The sequence below is a fragment of the Vulpes vulpes genome, chromosome 13 (assembly GCF_048418805.1).
Source record: "Vulpes vulpes isolate BD-2025 chromosome 13, VulVul3, whole genome shotgun sequence".
NCBI classification, from domain to species: Eukaryota; Metazoa; Chordata; class Mammalia; order Carnivora; family Canidae; genus Vulpes; species Vulpes vulpes.
The window spans coordinates 59,991,336-60,009,837 of NC_132792.1; the positions used below are offsets into that span (position 1 = coordinate 59,991,336).

Below are 18,502 nucleotides of genomic sequence, written 5' to 3' on the forward strand. Positions count from 1 at the left end.
AGAAAGAAAGAAAGAAGAGGGAGGGAGGGAGGGAGGGAGGGAGGGAAAGAAAGTATATCTTCTTTTAAACCTTCACCATCTTTTGAAAAATCATCTATGTTGTCAGCAATCTTTTCTTGTGTGATGTAGGCTCACTTCTGATTTTTTTGCCTCAAAGTAATGATGTGTTATTCGTGCAACCAAGTTGATGCACTACTTGTCAGATGTTTACACCCTTTGCTGCTAGAACTAGCCTTTGTCCCTTACATCCCTTTACTAACACAGTAACCCTAACTATCACACTGGAAGAAAGGGAGGTACATAGAGATACATGTACATTTACATTTTTTTAGCATTTAAAAAATTAAAAAAAATTGAGGTATAATTTGCATACCATGAAATGCACCCATTTTAAGTGTATTATAGGATGAGTTTTAGTAAATGTAGACAGTTATCTATGTCTTGTGTTTCTTATACATCTTTCTTTAGCATCACCCACAATCCAGTTTTAGAATAATTCTCTCAGCCCAGAAAGTTCTCTTGTGTCCATTCCCCACTCCCATTCTCTAATGCAGGGCAGCACTAACCTGTTTTTGCCTCTGTAGTTTTTACTTTTTCTAGAAATTTCAAATTAATAGAATTATATGTTATCTTGTGTCTGGCTTCCTTCATTTAGCACATGTTTTTAAGGTTCATGTTGTTGCATCATGAGTAATTCATTTCTTGTTATTGTTGATATTTTATTGTGTTATGTGTTACATTCTAGAAAATCCATTTTCCAAATGGAAATTGTTGAGTTTCCACTTTTCAGCTGTTCTAAACATAACTGCTAGGATTGTCCTTATACAACTGCTTGTATGATCATCTATCCCCAGGAGAAGTGAAAACGCTCCTTGGAGTGAAATTCTTGGGTTATATGATGAGAAACTTCTGAACTGTTTCCCAAAATGGCCATACCATTGTGCATTTCCATGTCATTCGAGTTTTCTAGTTTCTTCCTGTCCTTGTCAATGTTTTATTTCATGTCTAGCATATTTTGTTTTGTTTTCTAAAGATGTTATTTATTTGTTCATGAGAGACAGTATTTATTCATGAAAGACAGAGAGAAAGAGAGAGGCAGAGACCTAGGCAGAAGGAGAAGCAGGCTCCCTGCAGGAACCAAATGCGGGATTTGATCCCTGGACCCAGGATCACACCCTGAGCCGAAGGCATGCTCAACCGCTGAACCACCCAGGTGTCCCTTTTGTTTTGGTTTTAATTTATTTTTTTTTGATGACTAATGATGTTTAATACTCTTGTGTACTTTCCCCATTGTATATCTTTTTTTTTTTTAAAGAGAGAGTGGAGAGAGGCAGAGGGAGAGAGAGAGAGAGAATCCTAAGCAAGCTCCATGCTACATCTCACAATCTCAAGACCATGACCTGAGCTAAAAACAAGAATCGAATGTTTAACTGGACTGAGACACCATTGTATATTTTCTATAACATTTTAAAAAAATCTTTAAAGGTTTTGCCCATTTAAAAAAGTTGAATTATTTGTTTTATTTTTGAGTTATAAAAGTTCTTTATATATTCTAGATGGATATCCTCATTATTTAGCTCTTTATTTTAAATGCACGTACTTTACAGGTAATTATTTTGCCAATATTTTCTCTCCACCCGTATCTTGTGTTTTCATTTTTAAGTTATGTCTTTTGAAGAGCAGAAGTTTTAATTTTAATGGAGTTCAGTTTATCAGGTTGTTTTCTTTTATGGTCTTTTTTATTTTATACATCTGGTATAATATTTAAAAATTTTCTGCGTAATCCGTAATAATTTTCTCCAAGTTTTGTAGTTCAGTTTTTACTTTTAGATATATGATACTATCCATTTTGAGTTAATTTTTGTACATGGTACAAGGTAAAGGTTGAGTTTCTTTTTCCCTCTCCATATGTATAAGTTTTTGGCATCATTTATTGAAAAGACTGTCTTTTTCTCATTAATTACTTTGTGACCTTTGTTGAATATGATTTGATATAAATGTGTAGGCCTTTTCCTGGACTGTGTTCTCTTCTATTGTTTATCCTTATGCTAATACCCCACTGTTTTGATTATGTAACTTTATAGTAAGATTTAACATTAGGTAGTATTTTTCACCTTTTTTTTTTTTTTTTAATTTTTTTATTTATTTATGATAGTCACAGAGAGAGAGAGAGAGAGAGAGAGAGGCAGAGAAAGAAGCAGGCTCCATGCACCGGGAGCGCGACGTGGGATTCGATCCCGGGTCTCCAGGATCACGCCCTGGGCCAAAGGCAGGCGCTAAACCGCTGCGCCACCCAGGGATCCCTATTTTTCACCTTTTGATGTAGTTTTAAGATAGCTCTGCTTCAGACATTTCCCAGCAGTCCCCATGTTTATGTGTCTCTGGAAAGTTATGGTCAGATAAAGCCATTAGGACATTCCAGGGAAAATCAGTCCTACTTAGGGTAGGGCAGGCCTGAAGCTTCCATTTTTCATCTTTCCATTGAGTTACCTGTCAGAGCTAGCAACATTTAGCAGGATCATACTTGGTAGGATAAAAATTTTAACAGCTACTGTGTACCAGGTGCTTTATATAATCATCGGATTTAATACCTCCAAGGTGCTGCAAACAGGACATTATCCTCATTTTATATTTGAGTCCACAATAACATTTCCTAGGTCACATACCTAAGCTGCTGTTAATGATAGAAACATAGTAACAGCAGCAGTATTTATATGATGAAACCAGGTTTTGAAAACTGGTCTGATGATGTTTAACCCTACTGGTTCTTTCCACTGTTCAATATTGCCTCTTCCTCTTTTTTTTTTTTTTTTAAGATTTATTTATTTATTTTAGAGAGGGGGTGCGGATGGGGGAGCATAGGGAGAGAGAGTATCTTAAGCTCTGGGCTGAGGGCTGAGCATTCTCACCACCCTGAGATCATGACCTGAGCTGAAAACCAAGAACCCCAAGCATAGCCCACTGCACCACGCAGGCGCCTCTCCATGCTGTCTTCTGATAGTGACCCATTGCTTTATGGAGAGGCAGTTTATCTTAGCAGTGGTAGTAAGAAAGAAGGTGGTATGTGTCTCTCTGGCCTTTCTTGAAAGGCTCCTGTCTTTCCTTCTGTCGCTCTGCTAGGACCAGGGTAGACTTCCTCCCGCCTGCCTCCCTTCAAATGCTCTCCTGAAAAAACTTGGTGAAAATTGACAAGACTGATAGAAGAGTAGAGGGATGTTGCTTTGTTTCAGAATTGTTAGTGCCTGCACTTCTGCTTTAAATAGTTGAGATTTTTCCCTTAGTAAACTTCCAAAACATTTTGTAATTCTGTTTGTATTTTATTAATATCTCTTATTTAAGATGTTACATGAAGATATCAGTTATCTACACCTTCATGTCTCATGTATCTTTCTTCAGCATGGATACGTTGGCACTTTGTCCTCATATTATCTTAGCGTATTGGTAAAAATGTACTGAATCATATAGATGAAGCAGTAATAGTTTAATATCCTCACTTCTGCTAATAATCACAACTCTTAGCTCTTGATTGTTGCATAGTGTGATGTCCTTGAGCGAATTAGTTGTTGGTATAGAATTATAATGGGCTTAAGTAGGCCAGCATCGTGAATACATTTACCCAGTAGAGCTGGAAAGAATTGATGACTCCTATTACATAACAGTTTATTGCACACTGCTCACTGACTGCCACTTGAGGAAAATCCATTCGTTTTACTTATTGTGATAACATCTTATTTGCATACAGATTTTCTTTAGTTTTTCATGAATCATCTCTGACTAATACTCTAGCTGCATTTCATTACGTTCAATGATCTCCAGACTGATCAGGTCCTGGTAAAACTCAAAATGGAACTTTTTTCTATTTCCCTCCCCTTTAGACCTCTTAAAGTAATAAACATTTAATACACAGTAAATATCAGCACATATTTGTTGTTTGTGTTCTTCACGTACATCTTAGAAACAAACTTCTTTATGCAGAGGAAGTGATTCTTGGTGGATCAGAAAAAATGCTGCAGAATTTTTTGAAGTTAAACTCTTTGTTCCCAAAGACATACACCCAAGAAATTTGGTGGGCAGGTACCCTCATGATTGAAAATGTTCATTTCTTCCTTATCTACATTTGCTCTTACAAATTGTTAAGATTGCCACACACACATATATATAGCATCATTCTTGCATCTTTTACTCAAGTTTTTTTTTTTTTTTGATACAATTATTCAGTCACTTTTTAACTTCTGTAAACAATTATGACTTAGGTTTTTATTTTAGCAATTTCAGGCCTTTTGATTCCTGATAAACTATAAATCACAGCGAATTAAGATCGTGATGTGCATTTTATTTGTTTACTCAGGCATTTACTGTGCACTGTGTTACTGTATGCTGGGCACAGGCCTGTCCTAGGAGGGCAGTCTGGAAATAGGGATCTTGGGTCTTTGCTGCTTCTCAGCTTTCAGTGCTCCTTCTGAGACCTATGAGACAATGCAGCTATTAGAAAATATAGTAAGAATTATGGTGGGAACTCAAAATTTGTAGACTAGACACCTCCTAATTCACAATGAAATGTGGCCTTACATATTGTACATTTTTTTTAATCCAACTAGAAATAATACAGCAAGTCTTCTTGATTTATCGTGTAATTTAACAGCGAGTTGTTATTAATGAGTTACTTGTATATTGGTTGTAAAAATCACATCCACTCTAATGAGTCCAAGAGGATTCTGCATCTTTTTACTCATGTTTGCCTTTTTGTTTGTATTGCAGATTTCTCTTGGATTTGGCTACAAATTTATAGATCTTCTGCACTGTGTACAGGCACAGGTGAGTCAAAATTAGGCCTGTCTGTTGGGATATTTTGATTTTTAAGTAAACTCAAATATTTAAGAATTATCCTATTTATAGGTTAGCAGAGTAATGTGTAAATAAAGTGAATATAAATAAGAAACAAAATGTATGCTTGTCAGCATTCTGTTTTATTATAAAAATTCTGTAGGAATGTGTTAGAAATGAATTTGAAGGTAAAATGATTTTACCTGTTTATCAGTGTTTACTTTGTATATTTGGGAAGAGTTTAAACATACCCATTGGATGAGGTGATTTATAATGTCAGAGCCTGGCAAAATGTTTACATTTCTTTTTGTATATAAATAAAAGAATTGCTTCTATTGATTTGGCAGCAAGTGGAAGCAAATGTTTTAAATTTAATGAGCAGGCTTTTCTTGTCCAGCCAGTCTGAAATAGCTTCTCAGTCACTTCTTAATGCACAACGCTGATAGATTTTTATCATGGTATTTATTATCACATGATATATTTTGTTTTTTTTTTTTTTTAATAATCTTTCCAATGAAAGTATAAGCTCCATAAACACTGAGACTATTTTTGTCTTGGTAAAAAACAATATTCCTGACTTTTAGGATAGTGCCTGGTATATAGGAAAGACTGAATAAATAAAATGTTTGTTTAAAGTAATTATTGAGTAGTAAATATTAAGAATTTATTTATATTCAGAGTCATTGAACTCTGCATCTATAAATATAAACTAGAAATTTTTGTATTTATTTCTAAATGTGAAATTAATTTATATCAGATACTTAAAGTATATGGCTCTTCAGTGTTTTGAGAAATTACCTGTGTTGCATATTTTATGTACTAAAGAGTGCTTAATCAAGATATAGTTCGGAGGGTAATGCTTCCAATTCTGTATTTACTTTGGCTCTACCCTAGAAGGTTCTTATGATAAAGTTACGGACAAACCTGAAGCAGGTGTGAGAACTTCTTACCTCCTTATTGTATTATGCTACCATATTGGATATGTTTTGTGATATCTTTATAGAGAATGAGAGATTTGAAAATCTCTAAAAAGCAAATAAGTTAAAAATTTACCACTATCACTGGATACAAAATTTAACTTTTAGATTTTTGGGTCATTTTTCTACTCTCTATACTGATGTTTGAATTTATTATCATAGAGCTGTAGGAGGATTGCCTGGCTGGCTCAGTTGGTAGTGCATGCAGCTCTTGATCTCTTGATCTTGGTCATGAGTTCAAGCCCCACATTGGGCATTGAGCTTACTTAAAAAAATAAAGATAGCTATAGGAATAAGCAGACCACTCATTTCCTTGTGTGTTCTAAGTTATTGGTTATGTGTTCTAAGTTACTGGTTGCTATTATTGGTTTATTGGTTTGTTTTGGAATTTTTTTTTGTATGTTTTATTTTTTGATCCATTTTTTTTTCAGGCATTGGTTTCTCCTGCCACCATGATTTTCATTTATAGAAAGAATTAAGTCTGACCTTTAAGTTTTTTTTTTAAGTAAAATTTTATAAATTATACAGGTATTTCTTATTCACATTTAATTTTACAAGTGCAACTTGCAGAGATTCCTTTGATAACACTAGTAACAGCAGATATTACTTATTGCTCTCTTACTGTGTGCCAAGCATTATGTAAGTGCTTTTCAGTTATCTTTAGAAAAACAGATAAGGAAATTGAAGCTTAGAGAGGTTAAGTGACTTTACCAAGGTCATATCAAGTAAGTGGCAATTTGCTACTCCAAAGACCTTGATCTTAACCACTGAGCTCTGTTTTATGCCTAAATAGCCCTGAATACAAGCATATTTGTGGCAGTAAGTGTAATATAGGAAAATTATGTTGATATGTGAGGACTTCAAAATTAATTTAAAAGTCAAACATTATTTTGCTTCTATTTCATTAGCAGGTCCTAATTTTTAACCTTTACTTCATTTTTTTTTTTAAAGATTTTATTTATTTATTCATGAGAGACAGAGAAGCAGAGACACAGGCAGAGGGAGAAGCAGGCTCCATGCAGGGAGCCTGATGTGGGACTCGATCCCGGGTCCCCAGGATCACGCCTTGGGCTGAAGGCGGTGCTAAACCACTGAGCCACCCGGGCTGCCCTTAACCTTTACTTCAAACTGAGAAACATGACAATTCATTTGAAATTTAATGACTACCTAAACAATTTAAAATTCCACTCTGGCACTTTGATTTCATGCTCACTTTTGGGCACAAGGGAGAGGCACATGGGGTAAAGCCATTTGGATTCCCTTTTCCATTATAAATGTGGTATGCTGTGAATCAGCATTCTTTATCCTTAAAATATTAGAAAGTTTAGTTTACAGGTAGCATTTGTAGTTTGGTAGATGAATCATTTTTCTTAGAACAGGTTGTATGAAATATAGTGATTATAGAATTACTTAGAACCCTTATCTTGAAAGGTATAGTAATTTATATATCTGACAAAAATTTTTTAATTATTTAAGAAATGGCATGACTTTGAGGTTTAGCAGAGTTGGTTCAAATAGAACTTCAGCTTTCCTTATTTAGTTTATTTTCTGGGTTGAGAAAGCCATATAAAAATATTTTGAGTCTTACATGAATAATATTGTAGACAGAATGTTCTTGAAGACAGTGTTGAATACATCTTAAAATTTTGATTTGCGAACACAATAAATTATATTTCCTCACAGTTTCCAAAAGGTTTGTTTGTGTCTATGAGTATAAATACAAATTTCAGATTTGAGTATATAGAAAGGGAATTCTGTAGTTTGAATTGAAAAGACAAAATTTATTTAACAGGCCAAATTGTGCTTTTTAATCTATAGCTACATCATTATTTCCATTCCAGTCTCACAGCTTAAGCATTTTTAAAGTTAGCCAATAAAATATTCTTAGAATTGATAGTCAAAACAGGAGCAAGCATTAGATAAATCTGTTCGACAATACAGCCTTGAAATGTAATTTTGCCTTCATTATGGAAAACTGAACTCACTGTGGAATCATTTGTGTTTATTTCTTAAGTCTGTTTTCTGTGTACCAGAAGATTTGGGGTGGGAGAATGGGGCGGGGGGATTGGTGGGTGAAGAATTGTGTACACATATTAGTTAGAGCCAGACTTTTTGATGCTAATATATGGAGAGAGAAGTTCTCCAAAAGTACAATAAAGTGTAATACACTTCTTATAATACTAGTGTACTTTGTTGTTGTATACTAAATACTAAAAATTTTATTCAGCATATCAAGACATAAAAGAAATTATGTCTGTATTGGCTAAGACAAGGTTGGAACATTTTAAGTGAATATTTGTTGGGTTTTGAATTCCCTCTTCATTCATAGATGTGAGATGTGTGATTGACTTAACTAGAGATGTGTAAATTCCCTTAAAGACAGAGTGGCTGGATTTGAGCTACAGATGTGAGCCTTTGAGTACGATCCACTGAAAATAGGTATTAATATAAACAAACATTGAGAATATTTAAATATATATATCTTGCTTAGGCAAAATATGCAGACATTTAATTATATTGCTCCTTTGTGGTGTTTCCTTGAAATGTCAGCACGGTAGGCACTGTGATCTGAAAAATAACTATTTTGACAGTTGGCAAAATGTGCTCAGTTATTTAAGTATTGGAGCTGGAATCCTAACCCTAGCCCTACTGGGTAGGCTCCTCTGCTAGTGAAGAGAGTGGACTGCTGATTGCAGGCTTACTGGTAGGTTGAAATTATCTTCCAGTGGGTATTATTGATACAAAGCCATCAGTGGAAACTGGATGACAGGCCAATTTTTTAAAAATTTTTATTTATTATTTATGATAGTCACACAGAGAGAGAGAGAGAGAGAGAGAGAGAGACAGAGACATAGGCAGAGGGAGAAGCAGGCTCCATGCACCGGGAGCCTGACCTGGGATTCGATCCTGGGTCTCCAGGATCACACCCTGGGCCAAAGGCAGGTGCCAAACCACTGCGCCACCCAGGGATCCCCTGACAGGCCAATTTTTAAAGCATTTTTGTACACACATGTACAAACTACTTCCTCCTTCATGTACACACTAATATAAACAGATTGGCCTAGTTTTTCCCATAAAACTAAAATCATTCAGCACACTTAACTCTTCTTTCTTGCTCACCTCCTTCCTTTTACCTTCAGGCCATGACTCTTTCCTTCTGATTCTCCTTTCTTTTGGAAATATCTATTAATTGTTCATATGGTACTAGCCTATGCTAAGTGCTCATGGAAGTAGCACTTTTAATACCCCAAATTATTAAACTGGAAAAGGAATATTACTACAGGCTAACTCCCTATTTCCTTGTTCAGTGTCATCACATTAAATTTTGGCTTTCTGATTTTTCTTTTAAAGAGAAAAACTGAGCATTGATTTCTGAATTATATGTCTTCCTACTAAAAATCGTTATCTCAGTGGTAGTAGAGGTTAAGGCACTAGCAATGATAACAGAAGCTATCTATCATGAGTAAATGTTTTTTGTTTGTATAGGGTTCACATTGCTTTCAAAGTGCACTCCAGGGAAGTGTCTGAGATAGGTGTGTTGTGCTTAGTCAAGTTGAGATCATCACAGAATCTAGGCTATCTGTTCAGTACAACAGCCTTGCTACTTCTATAGGTATAGACAAGCAGAGTGATGTTATTAAGTGTAGTGCACTGCTGAAAAACATGCTGGCAATATGGGGGAACCTGATTTTTATAGTGAACTTAAATTTTGGTATAACAAAATTCAGAATTATGGACAGCAATTTAAAAACATGTTTTTAAATAAAATTCATAAGGCTGTTTCTTAGATCGTAAGAAACTTAAACTTCAGTGTAGAGCCATTTTACTATGAGAACACTTTTTTAAAAAAAAAGATTATTTGCACGTGCGAGAGCGAGTACGTGAGCTCAGGAGTGAGGGAGGAATGGAGGGAGAGGGAGAGGCAGACTTCCCACTGAGCAGGGAGCTTGCCACGGGGTTCAGGGTTCGGGCTCGATACCAGGATCCTGGGACCAGAACCTGAGCTGATTAACCAACTGAGCCACCCAGGTGCCCGAGAACAGTTTTTTTAATCAGCAGTTTCTAAATATGACTTCTGTTGGTGCAGCTGGTGTTTTTTGGAAATCAGTAAAATTAAAAGTATTACCAGTCTACACTTGTATAAATCTTTTGAGTTACCAGATCTTATGGGAGGTAATGCCAGAGTCCGAATCTTCTGAGAGACTTAGAATGGATTCTGATTTCTCAGCTATGCTTTTCTGTTCTGTACAACAGGTAAATGTGTGTGGAAGTGGGGAGCAGTGGTTTATAGATTGTTACCAAAATGTGTTTTCCTGCTTTGTTGTTGTTGTTGCCTTTAGATTTTGATTCAAAATCAAAATACTCTACTTCTCTGAATAGTAGAGTTGTTAGCTCTGAGGAGGAGGTCTCTCCAGTAAGCAAAATTTCCTGTAAATGCTACCATAGTAACTTTAGGAGTACATGGCATTTGATTGTGAGATAGTTAATAGGATTTTTAGCTGTGCTGTTCACTCTTACTTTGGAAGGAAAGTGACAGATACATATTACTTTCTAGGTAGATGTTGAATTTGAGTCATTTGACCTTGCTAGAATCTCCTTAAAGATAAAATAGCAAATAAATTAGGCTGCGTCCATTGAATACCTCAGTTTACTTTTGAAGCTCAGATCATTTATGTCATTCTCCACTGTTTACAGTACCTCGGTATAAAGGATAAATTAAGCATTTATTTATGAAATTATCCATATCCATAGAATTAAGTCAGTTTTCTTCTTCTTCTTTTTTTTTTTCTGTGATTCTTTGGCCATAGAATATAGATGTTTCCATTGAAACCTCTATAGCTAGCGTTAAGACTCAGATAAATTAGAGAAATACAGAGAAGTTAATGGCAAATTTTGCAAATTGTGATTTTTAACCTACTTCCATGCATTAGGTTGTCTAAGCAGTATATGCTACCTGATGAATGATTCATGGATGTCTGCAGTCAATGGAAATATATTTTTTGTCCTAGTTACACCCTGCCTTCCCATCCAAAAAGAGCAAAGGGAAGATAAGATGTATATAGCACTTAATAATGGCTTAATGGGAATTCAACCATATACTATAAACATATATAATTCACTGTTGAAGGATTTCTTAAATATATGTCTGCATGCGAGGTTGATTTTTTTGGTATCCTAGCTTATAGCTTTCACTGTCTTTTTTTTTTTTTCTTTCTAATGTATTAAACGATACGGAATTGATTTTGTATTGATTAATTTGAGGACTTTTTCTAACATTTTTTACTTTTTGGTGGTAGTTACATACATTTTATAAGGAAAATTATACACTTGACATTTTGTGGCCTCAACCTAAAGAGCTGGAAATTTGCCACCTCTCAATACCACAGAGTTGGCACACAAGTTTTGTTGCACTTCCTTGAGAAGTGAAAAGGCCTGAAAAGGCAGAGCGTCATAGGCCAGGGTGAACTTCAGCGGAAAGATGAGTGGGGAAATTTAGAAAAAACCTACCAATGCCTTATATGAATACTGAGACTTTTAAGTCTTTACTTTAAACTATAGAAGAATATCTTCAAAAGAAACAACTGTGTCATAATTATTGACTTGGTAACTTCAGTTAGCATAACAAGAGTAGGGACGAAAGGAAACAGTTGATCTCTCAATTTCTTACAATTCTTTGACATTAAAAAAATAATTTGATCTTCCTTTTTATATGGCAGTTCTATTACAGTCCAAAAAATAAACTTCTGTTTCATAGGTTATAAGACAGAGAGTATGAAAGTAGAAGATAGTTTTGAACTAATGTGTTTTGAAACCATATTGTGATTACTCATGCGATTATATTTGAAAAGAATAGAAATGTAAAATTCTTTTGACTTAAACATCTGCTAGGCAAATTAGGCTTGTTTCATGAGTATTATTTATATACAATAATAGATTTTGTTTTACTAACCTAGTAGACTCTAGAGTTTATCTTTTATTTGAAACGATGCTTTGGAACACTTAAGCTTTTCTCTAATGTAGACATTAGATGTTTAATGTTGCTGCTGCTTCAAAATACATAGAACTTTTCATAAAATCTTTATTGTCTTACATGTAAGTTATTACTTCCTTGAACTTGTTCACTGAAATATTTATATGATATGTCAGGGTCGGTTCATTCAGACTTGCTCTTTAAAGTATCTTTTGAAAATAATCTTTTGTAAAATACTGCTGTTATCTTTTAAATGTATTTTTATTTTAATGTACCCTAAATGCCAGTGCATATTGCTATAAACAATCATGCGCACTCACTTACCCTATTTATCTATTTCCTATCTTATTTTTTTTCTTCTTTATTTTAAAGAGGAAATATTAAAAACAAATGAAAAAATTAAAAACGTTTCTCCTTTCACACCACAGTGGCCTATCACCAAAGCTGTTCAGCCTCAGAGCCAAATAAAAGCTGTCTGCTGTGCTGGCCACAGTCCCTGCAAACATGCTGCCATTGTGGCTGTCCTCGAGATCCTGTGGTGTCTAGGCCACACCAGGAGCTGTATGCTTACTTCTTGATCCTTTCTTATTATTTTAGGGATAGAAAATAAGAGGTATTTATTACTTACTTATTTATTCCAGTATCTTTGGCTTATTGTGATACTTCTACTTCAGTGTTTCATTTAATTAAGTCATTATTTTTACTGAGGGCTCTTGATTAAGGGTCCTATTTCCTACTAAATTACAAGGGCTGGTTATGAAAATAATATACCTGATCATTTGTTTATATAACACATTGAGGTTTCATGAGGTAGTTAAAGTTTTCACAGTGATTTGAAGCAGAGATAAATATAGGTTACCTTGAGGGATAGAGGGAGAAAAGGAAAAACAAACATTTACTATTCCTTTTGGCAAGACATGGTTCTTGGCCTTTACATGTGTCGTATCAGTTTAAACCCTGGCTAAACTCTGTGTCAGAATGTGAAGTATGTGGACACCTGAATGGCTCAACAGTTGAGCGCCTGCCTTTGGCTCAGAGCGTGATCCCAGATTCCCGGGTTCAAGTCCCACATCAGGCTCCTTGCATGGAGCCTGCTTCTCCCTCTGCCTGTGTCTCTACCTGTTTCTCTTTCTCTGTCTTGTGAATAAATAAAGAAAATCATAAAAATAAAAAAAAAAAGTGAAGCATGTTCTGAGTGTGTCTAAATTCTCTGGAAGTTGAAACAAAACCACTTTATTTTCAAAATATTCAAATTTTATTTCTTAGGCCATAACTTATATAGTGAAACAGAACTGTATCTTTCAACTCATTTGCTTTTAATTGAATCTTGTTACAACTGCAAAAATGTTTTGTGCCGCCTTCTAAACTAGGAAAAAAAGCAAAGTTTTGATTAACTGATCCCATCAGATACTGCAAAATGAGCTTTGTCAGAAGAAAGTGCTCAAAAGATGTAAATCTAAGATGTGAAGAAAATTGAATTAGAAGTATCCTACTTTATTTTTTCTCATTATATAAAGTATCATGTCAGTTAATGTTTTGTTTTTTCATTGTTTTATTCACAGAACATTTTTAACATTACAGTTATCTGTATGTGTACATGTAACTTCTGTGTCAATGTCACTAAATATATAAATTGGTTTTATTTAAAATAATATCGCTATAAGGGTGCCTGACTGGCTCATTTGGTGGACGACGTGACTCTTGGTCCCAGGTTTGTGAGTTTGAGCTCCAAGTTGGATGCAGAAATCACTGAAAAATAAAATCTTTAAAATAAATAAATTAATTAAATAACATCACTGTATTACCAAACATTAATAATCTTGATGTGACTCCAACCAGGTAGAAACTAGGACATGAACATAAATTAAGAGGTGTATGTTTAAGTCTCCAATTTAATTAAGTTTGATTGCTTATATATTTTTTTATTAAGATTTTATTTATTCATGAGAGACACAGAGAGAGAGGCAGAGACACAGGCAGGGAGAGAAGCAGGCTCAATGAAGGGAGCCCGATGCAGGACTCAATCCCCAGACTCCGGGATCACGCCCTGAGTTAAAGGCAGATGTTCAACCGCTGAGCCACCCAGTCATCCTTGGTTGCTTATTACATTTCTTTGTTATAGAACAATCATTAGTGTGGTTTCAATGTAGAGATATGGATGTGGAGAAAAGTATTATCAACACAAATCCTGTTTCAATCATAGTATGAATGGAGTAGAAAGTCCTTGGAACTGCAAGATCATTTATAATTGCCAGCATGCCTATTGTGCTTATCATATACTAGATAGTGTTCTAAACTCTTATAATCTCATAATTCAAAAGAAATTTATTAAGTGGCTGCTATTATGTTATCATTCTAGATGTCAGAAAACGAAGGTACTGAGAGTTCAGTTGACTTCCCCAGGGAGGCTCACCTGCTTTTATTAGCTAGTTAGAGGCAAAGTTGGAATTCAGACCTAAGCTGTCATTGGTAATGTTTTTGTTTGTTTGTTTGTTGGTTGGTTTGTTTTTACCATAAATTGAGTTTATTTGGGAAACTCTTATTTTGTAACAAGCTATATGTGAGTCTTTCGAGGGTTTTAGGTGGGATGTACTTATATGAAGATGGGGAAAAGCCCAGCCAGAATGCAAAGGGGGAGAAGTCCCACCAGCACCCAAGCAGTAAGTTTGTTGGCTTCAAGATTGGGAGAAATTCCTTGGGAGGATGTTCACTGGTTAGGACGTCTCAGTCTTCTCGAAGTCAGACATTTAATGGAAATTTCTTATTCTCAAGTTCCATCTTAAAGATTTTATTTATTTGAGAGAGAGAGAGAGAGAGAGAGCAAGTGAGTGCACTAACACTAGCATGAGTGGAGGGAGGGAGAGTGAGAATCCCAAACAGACTCTCCTCTGAGTTAAATGCCCAGTGTGAGGCTCAGTCTCATGACCTGGAGACCATGACCTGAGGTGAAACCAAGAGTCGGACACTTAACCAACCAAGCCACCCAGGTGCCCCCCGCAAGTTCCATTTTAGACCAAAACTCTTCCACATTTTCATTTTGATCAAGATCTTTCACAGAAAGCATTGCTTATCAGCCATATTGTTCAGGCATGGTTTTCCTTTCTCTCTCTCTCTGTTTCTCTCTCTCTTTGTTCAAAGACATTACGAGATGGAGTACATGTCCCTTGGAGCTGAGGAAGACCATCCTCAGTTGTCTTGTCCCACAGAGGAGAGAAATGGCAAGTAGATTTTATTGGACTCATTTGAACAACAAAAAGAATAAGAAATGGAGAATCTTAGTCATCCTTCTCTAGGGTAGTTAGTGTCCATGGTTAGTTGAGCTTTAGGATGAACATAAACACAATGTTCTTAATACAGTGAACATTGGTAAGTGCTTTGCCTTTGCAAGTTTGTTCTCTTAAAAAGTAAAGAACACCACAAAAAAGATTAGTAATTTCAAAATAAAGTTTCAAGCTAACCAAATATGGGTAAGGATGTGACCAAGGCTTAGCATTTATTTGCTGGCCCCTCCCTCCCAGTGAGTCTGTGGGGCTCATACTATTGTGGCAACTAGTGATGCTGAAAGACGTGAAGTTGCTAAATTGTGTATCAGAAATGATGATTTGACATTAACAAATAGAGGAAAATGCAGGTCACAGAAATGATAGTAAGCTGTTCTTGGCTTCCAGTGAAGTTACACAGATAATTTTTGCAGTGAATTTGTGTTTAGACACAAATTTATTTAACATGAGTTCTTTTGTTTTAAGGGTGGAAAAAGGGACCAGCCCAGTTTTTTTTTCATGGTCTTTTCTTTAAAAATAACTTTTTCTCATTTAAAAAAATATTAAAAAGGGGATCCCTGGGTGGCGCAACGGTTTGGCGCCTGCCTTTGGCCCAGGGCGCGATCCTGGAGACCCGGGATCGAATCCCACATCGGGCTCCCGGTGCATGGAGCCTGCTTCTCCCTCTGCCTATGTCTCTGCCTCTCTCTCTCTCTCTCTCTCTATCATAAATAAATAAAATTAAAAAAAAATATTAAAAAGGAACTTCCTAGGGTTCTCATAATCAAATTAGGACCGTTTCACACAAAGCAAAGAAAAATTTGCATTCAAAAGCAGATTTCAATTTTTATTTAGAAAAAATTATATTTCTTAGATTGACTAGAGAATCCTTCAATTACTTTTAAAAAGCTTGATACTGAAGTTCTGTTTCTACTTCATGTTGACTCTTAATTTTCAGATAATCATGATGTAACCTAACCAATATAGCATTTACATTTCATAAAATGTAAAAAAAATTAGGTCACCCTAGATTTCCTCTAGGTTTGTGTTTTTTTTGTGTGTGTGTTTATTGTTGTTTTGTTTTTTTACATAGGGGAAATTATATCTGCTTTATAGGATTAGCATATAGTGTTTTTAGTTGCTTATGAATTTTTGTGATACAATCGTATTTACCCTGAATACGAAAAGGTTTTAATTGCCACCTCAAATATACTTTCTTCACCGCTGCCATTTTCCATTTTCTCTTCTTGTAAAGCTGTTTTTAAGCACATACCTGATGAAATTATAATTTAATAAATATGTCAAGTATGCTTCTAGTGTTTTGATAATTCATGCTATTTCTTAAATCTGTGGTTAAATCTATCTCTAAAAATTTTACTTTTGAGTCTTTATACTATAACTCTTATTTGTTAAGTCTCTAAGTCTTTTAAAAACTTTTTTTGATATACCCTCTAATAACAGCTTGACCATATCTTTTCAAGATAAAATATGGAAATAGTATTTTTATATCAGAATATGAGCACATTTTAAGCAAGAAGTTTTTCTTGCATACCTACCTTCTGCTATTCTATTTCATTCTATTCTTAATATTAGCTTGGGAGAGAGAAATTATTCCCATTTTATAGATCAAAATAGGCTCAGAGAGCTTAGTCAAGGTCAGATAGTGGGATATAGGTAGCTCTAGAATTTGAATTTGGGACTATATATTTCCTAAATCTAATCTCTCTCTAGAATAATTTAGGTCTTTCTCTAGTGGTGCAAATGGAACTTCTTGATTAGTTGAAAGCCCTGACTTCATTCCCCTGATAATTGATGGTGTCTTCTAATTTAGTCTATATTCATTTCTGGGACAGTTTTTGTACATACAGGTTGGAATTTTAAGTATACAGAAACTTTTTTTTTGGATTTTGTTCCATATACATCTTATAGTGTAGTAAGAGAAATGGCAAATGTTAAATTACATAAATGGGGTTACAAAGCAATGTATTATTGACCGCTGTGAAATAATGTACTGTAGCAGGTACATCGTATGGGAAGAGTGATGGACCCTGGTTCTATTGCTCTCTAACTCTTGACCTTCTTGACCATATGCTTATCTTGTTCAGTCTATAACTCTGCTTTTTCTTCTAGATCATTAAAGCTGGAGTAGCTAGAAATGAAACACAGAAATAAGCGTTATTTTTTGTGGATGGGACTTAAGTGCCACAAAGTGTTTCTTTCTTGAACATTCTAATTAGTAGTGGTTTAATTGTATCATCTCCATTTCACGGGTAAGAAAGCCTGAAATTCTAAATCTGAATGCTCTTTCAAACAGATACTGTAGCTGTTGAATATAGTGAAAGCACCTGCCATGTTCAAACCATTTAGTCCTGGGCTCTGGCCATGGAATGTTGCATGGTATTAAGACAAGACACTGATCAGAAGGCTACATTTCACTATCTTGGAGGCCTCTGATTCTGTTCAGTGTTGTTACTTTTGCTGTTTACATCCAACAAAATCCCATGAGATGATGAGTTTCCAGTAGAGGCTTTTCTGAGAATACTCTCTGGCCACTTGCGGTTAACTTACCTTTCCCCCTGATCTACTAGAGACCACAAATAGAATGTTTTCTATGTTACCAGCTGCTTATGCTCCCTGGATGGAAGAGGGGATTGAAGTTCCTACAGTTATAGAAATCTCCTAAATTTTAGTGAATGACTCATGATGCTTAGTTAGCCTCTTTAGATGCTTTCATAGCCAGGATGACTGATTCATGGACCACTGTTCCCCGCTCCCTCCTTCCCCTTGCATACATCTATAAGGGACGTAGTATTCTTTACACACATTCGACACTGGCTTCTCATTCTTGTTATTACATATGGAGTGGGAAGCCACCAACAGTGTCACGCAAAACCATTTTTCAGGAGTGTGGTGATAGGCTAGTGTAGATGCTAGCACTTGGACACGATTCTGATTTTTCTTTGTCATACTGTTCTCCCTACTATAACTGCCAGGCACGGAGGGCAAAGATCATGTTTTAATTTCAATACCTTCCCCCTCTCTCCAAGAAAAGAAATTTAGGTTGGGTGAACACCCAGTTTTGTAATATTTCATGAACACTCTATTCAGAAAAAGTGGCTTCACCCTTCTTACTTAACTCCTAGGGAAGTAGCTGGTGTACGGAATATAAAATGCAATATTTCTCCATCTTGCATGAAATCGGGAAGAACTTTACATAACCAAACCCAATTATTCAGTTTTATTTACCAAGCAGATTCCCTAGAAAACAGATGAATTTTTATTTTACCTATAGTTGTGTGGGTTAAAACAAAACATATCAAAGAATTAAAGCAAGTAACATGAATTCCCACAGAATCTTTGCTCAGTTGGTCTAGTTTTCGTGCTGTCTCTTATCATTCTGAATGCTTCACATGTCCTAATTTCCAGAGGGTTTAGGTGGCTCTGCAACCTACTTGCATTGTTTCACTCAC

The 18,502-nt window shown here is 35.4% G+C and overlaps 1 protein-coding gene across 12 annotated transcripts in view; it reads left to right on the plus strand.

The window, feature by feature from the left end:
• NCOA2 (nuclear receptor coactivator 2) overlaps positions 1-18,502 on the plus strand; it is a 296,781-nt gene that overhangs the window by 95,339 nt on the left and 182,940 nt on the right. For all 12 annotated transcript variants that reach the window (XM_072734542.1, XM_072734551.1, XM_072734540.1 and 9 more), the window contains exon 2: positions 4,759-4,815. The gene's annotated coding sequence lies outside the window, so the exon portion shown is untranslated. The remainder of the gene's footprint in view (positions 1-4,758; positions 4,816-18,502) is intronic.